Source organism: Notolepis coatsorum (assembly GCF_963971535.1).
Source record: "Notolepis coatsorum genome assembly, chromosome: 7".
In the NCBI taxonomy this organism is placed as follows: domain Eukaryota; kingdom Metazoa; phylum Chordata; class Actinopteri; order Aulopiformes; family Paralepididae; genus Notolepis; species Notolepis coatsorum.
Window position 1 is genome coordinate 103,753,499 of NC_140171.1, and position 4,776 is coordinate 103,758,274.

Consider the following 4,776-nt stretch of genomic DNA (forward strand, 5'->3'; position numbering starts at 1 on the left):
TGAGGCAACTTCTCTCAATCATTCCAATAATACACAGTTGGATGTGTTAGTTTGGTTGGATGCACTTCAAGCTGCTTCCACATGGAGTTGTGGGAACTACTTTTTCTGGCGGATGGTTTTTTCAATAAATCTTCGATTAATGTGTGTTTATTGTATAGAAATAAGGTTGGATGAATCTGGCAGTTGTATAAAAGCTTTACACCACGTGCAGTCGTGATTTGTGACCAATAAACCATGCCTAGGGGGGTCTAACGACCCTCGGCTGCGCCTCGGGCCTAACAACCACCCCTAGGCATGGTTTATTGGTCACAAACCACTCCTGCGTGTGATGTAATGCTTAAATAATATACAATACAATCATTTTCTAAACCACATCACTTTATTTAACTTTGCAAATTATATTTACCCTGGACAATGGGCCTGGAACTTCTGTCTTCATACAAGGACCATAAAAGTCAGCCTCCTCAACAGTGTTAACAGCCGCCTGGCTGCTGTGACGGTACTCTGTTAAAAAAAACTGTATCAATAACTAAACCAGCAGAGCAGTCAATTGACATACAGAGAATTACAGAACCGAAGTAGTGTTAAAGGGGCACTTCACTCAAAAACAATGCAGATGTACTTTGCACATAATCTCACACATATCCCAAGGCTCTAAACTGTTTTGCACACATTCGTTTAGTTTGACAGTAATTGAGAGGTAATGAGTTTCAATATCTCCCCCAGTGATGTCATCAGAGGACACTGAATCATTGTGTTGTGTCAATTACAGCTCAATGAAATTATGTAGATGAAAAAATAGTAATCTCTATTGCAATCCTTATCTATATTATTTCATCTACATAATTGCATTGAGCTGTAAATGAATGAATGTGTGCAAAACTGTTTATAGCCTTTTTTCTGTGAAGTGCCCCTTTCAATTATTATGTTTTCAGTATTAGGTATTCTATAAACCTTATAGTTAAATGTTGTACAGCACTGGAGGAGGCATATTATGAACTTCCATGGCATCGTATCCCCAAAATGTGTGTGTGTGCGTGTGTGTACTTGTATTTCTATACTACAGGGACACTGACCTGTTTACACACTCACGCAATGGGTACCAACAACATTATCGGGACAAATTTGGGTGTCCCCATAACACAAATTAGGTTATGGTTATGGTTATGATTAGGTTAGGGTTAGGGATAAGGTTAGGGTTAGTTATAGAATGTGTATGTATTGTCCCCATATTTCACATACAAACGTGTGTGTGTGTGTGTGAGTGAGAGAGAGAATGACTGCATCTGCAACCATAAACATGGTCATCTTGTCATTAACAGTAGATATGTCACTAAAACCAGACAAACACCATCTTAAACACCGATCAGCTGTCATAAACACCACCAGTACTTTGTTACAATACTTAAGTACTGTTTTTGGGGATTTGTACTTTACTCAAGTATTATTAGGTTTGTATACTTGTACTTTTACTCAATTACATTTCAGAGAAAAATAACATACTTTTTACTCTTTACATTTAAAATGCAGACCTACAAAGACCTACAAAGTACAAATCTCTCAGGTCCAACCATTTTAATTACTATATTTGTTTCTCTGGCCGAACTAACATTAACGTTATTAATCCTGTGGCCGCACTTTATTTAAAAACAGCCAATCAAATCCCCATCAATGGAAAATTAACCCGCCCATACTCATGCTGATTGGTCCTTGTGCAAGACTAGAAAGCGGGGATCTTTAATTCAACACCTGCTATCAGAAGAATAGAAGTACATTTAAAAGTAGAAACCTTTTGACTTTTACTTGTGTGTTTTTAGCCAGATACTCTGACTTTTACTTGAGTACGATTTTGAGACGGTACCGATACTTTCACTTAAATATAATTTCTGGGTACTTTTTACACCCCTGAACACCACCGAGAACCGATTATCTCCATTTCAAAATCTGCCAACAGCTTAGTCTTATTCTCTTTTCACTGTTCATTCCATCTGCACTTTCCTCTTCTCTGACCTGTCGTAGGCAGCCTGAGGCAGGGTATCAGAGAAGATGCCACACGTCGGCTGAGTAAACCAGAGGCCATGTTCTCCAGGAGCTTAATGCCTGCAGGGACAAGAGAGGTGTGGGGACGTTCAGTATTACAGGGAGAAAGATGAGTTAAAGGGTATTACAGGGAGAAAGATGAGTTAAAGGGTATTACAGGGAGAAAGATGAGTTAAAAAGTATTACAGGAAGATTTGATTTGATGTTTTTTATTTTCGTGTCTTACATACAGTGTATGCAGCCCATATGGGCTTACAAGACACATATATAATAGTATACTTGACATTGACAATAAGTTATATAGACCAAGATGGCCAAAATAAAACACAATAAAACGTAATATAACAAGCTGTAAGCAATGTATGTAAACAAAGAAATAAGAGGAATTCATATACAATTATATAGGATATAGTGTGTTTTGTCTCAAGTGCCACGCTTTCTCCAAAAATCCTGCAAAACTGAAGATCTCCTCCACAAAAAAACAACTCAACAAACAACTCTCAGACTGCCTAAACAAATCCGGATTTACAAATTGAATTTTCTCAAAAATAAAGCCCTCCTCAAATCGGTGTACAAGCCTACAAGGGGCAATAAAAAACAAAATGATATTGATCTTCCACCACTCCCAGATCACAGAGAACACACAACCGCTCCTCCTCAGGTTTACCTTGGAATCTATCCACAAAGATTAGTTAAAAAGTATTACAGGAACAAAGATGAGTTCAAGATTCAAGATAGTTTATTGTCATGTGCACAGTTAAAAAGATAGTTTGCCGTACAATGAAAATCTTACATTGCTAGTCCGCCCTTCACACAAAATCACACAATTACTTAACTAAAGATGAACAATTTAAATACAAACGAATGCAAAAAATAAGGTAAAAATAAGATATTTTTTATATAAAAAATAAATAAAGATATATACAAGGCACAAGTGAGTAACATTGACATTATTGCACGTTCCGATTCACAGTGTAGGATCCAGTAGTGTTTACAAATATAAATATATGGAGGTGACAATGGGTCACAGCAGCAGTTAATGAGTTAAAAGGTATTACAGGAAGAAAGATAAGTTAGTAAATTAAAGGTGACTTTAAAGGGATTACACACTTTCCCCCCCAATGTATCCAAGGATTATAATCTACTGTAAGTGTTAAAATTGACATATATCACATATCGTTAACAGTATAATCAGTGAATATTTTTTTTATCACTTACTGTGTGGGGGTGTGAGGAGAAATGCTGCTCATGGACAGACCGTTCTCTACCTGCCACAGCCAGGCTTTTGTACCCCGTCTTGAGGACACAGAGGCGGAGTCACCATCTTAATGTTCCTCCTCGACATGCACCTATCACATGCTGGTATTTCCATTCATCCTCCAAGACTGTCCCTCTGACCAGTCAAGGGTCATGTGAGGCAACAAAGGGTTGAGGAATGAAAGTAAGAGTCCGTTTTAGATTAACGTTGTCATGCTAGAGAGAGTAGAAACAGAGGGGTGTGTTGGATAAATTATTGTCAGCAGGCATGTGCACACATAGGGCCAAAGGACTGCCTGATTTTCAGCTTTTCCCCCTCAAAAAGTGGCATTTTGTGGCTGGTGTTCATTCATTCATTCAAACCTTTATTTATTCTCGAAAAAGGACAATTGAGGTCACCCTCATTTTCAATGTTGTCGTGACTTACAGACATTTAAATGCATAATTTTTTTTACAATATAATAATAATAAATAATAACAACTCTATCTATATAGCACCCTTCACACCGGACCGCAGCCCAAAGTCACAAAGTGCCCCACAGCAAGTAGCACAAAATTAACATAGGCATAAAAATCAGCATACAGTCGACAGAATAAAAATGTATAAAATGCAGACATAAGAATAGGTATAAAATACAATAAAAGTAGTACAACATAGAACTTGCAGATTTTTTTTAATGTGTTTCTATTGAGATTCTGTCAAATATGTGCTAATTATAGACACCATTATTATTTAATTTGTCTTAACTTTTGAACCATCTCATGAGCGAGGCAGTTCTTAGATAAATATGTTCATGTTAAGATAAGATCAGATATTCGTTTCGGGGGTCATAGCAGCATGGGGGCGGGGGGAGGGGAGGTACAGGTATGGGCAGGGTTAGAGTAGAAAGACAGAAATATAGCCAATAAAATTAGATCTGAATAAAATATGAGAAAAAATAAACAGTGTAAACAATATAATTTAATAAAATAAAGAGAGAAACTGTAAACAAAGGTGCAGATGAGGGTCTGTATGCCCTATCAGTTATATTATATGTTACAATAAATATAGGCAATACGAAATTTTAATCCAAATATATACTATTTATAAGTCATTTATATTATAAGTAAGAGTAAAAGTAAACAGTATACACAAGGTGCACTGGTGCAGTATACACATACCCTAACTGGCATGATATACGGCATACGTTGTAGTCTGTGCAGGTTTTAGTATAGAATAGAATAGAATAGAATAGAATAGAGAGAGATAGTAGTTAAGAGCCAAACATTCCTAATAGTTCTCGAGTTCTGCAGCCTGTTGATGTTCTATTACGTAACATTTTACTTTCAAGTGTGTCTTTTGTATTGCATTGCAGATGTTATAATTATTTTTTTATAAAGTAGTTTGAACTACTTTTTCCAAGTAACATTAGTTAACCAAACTATATTTCTCTTGAGGGTAGCTTTGCTGTAGTTCGACTTCTCCCAGTGTGAAATAAG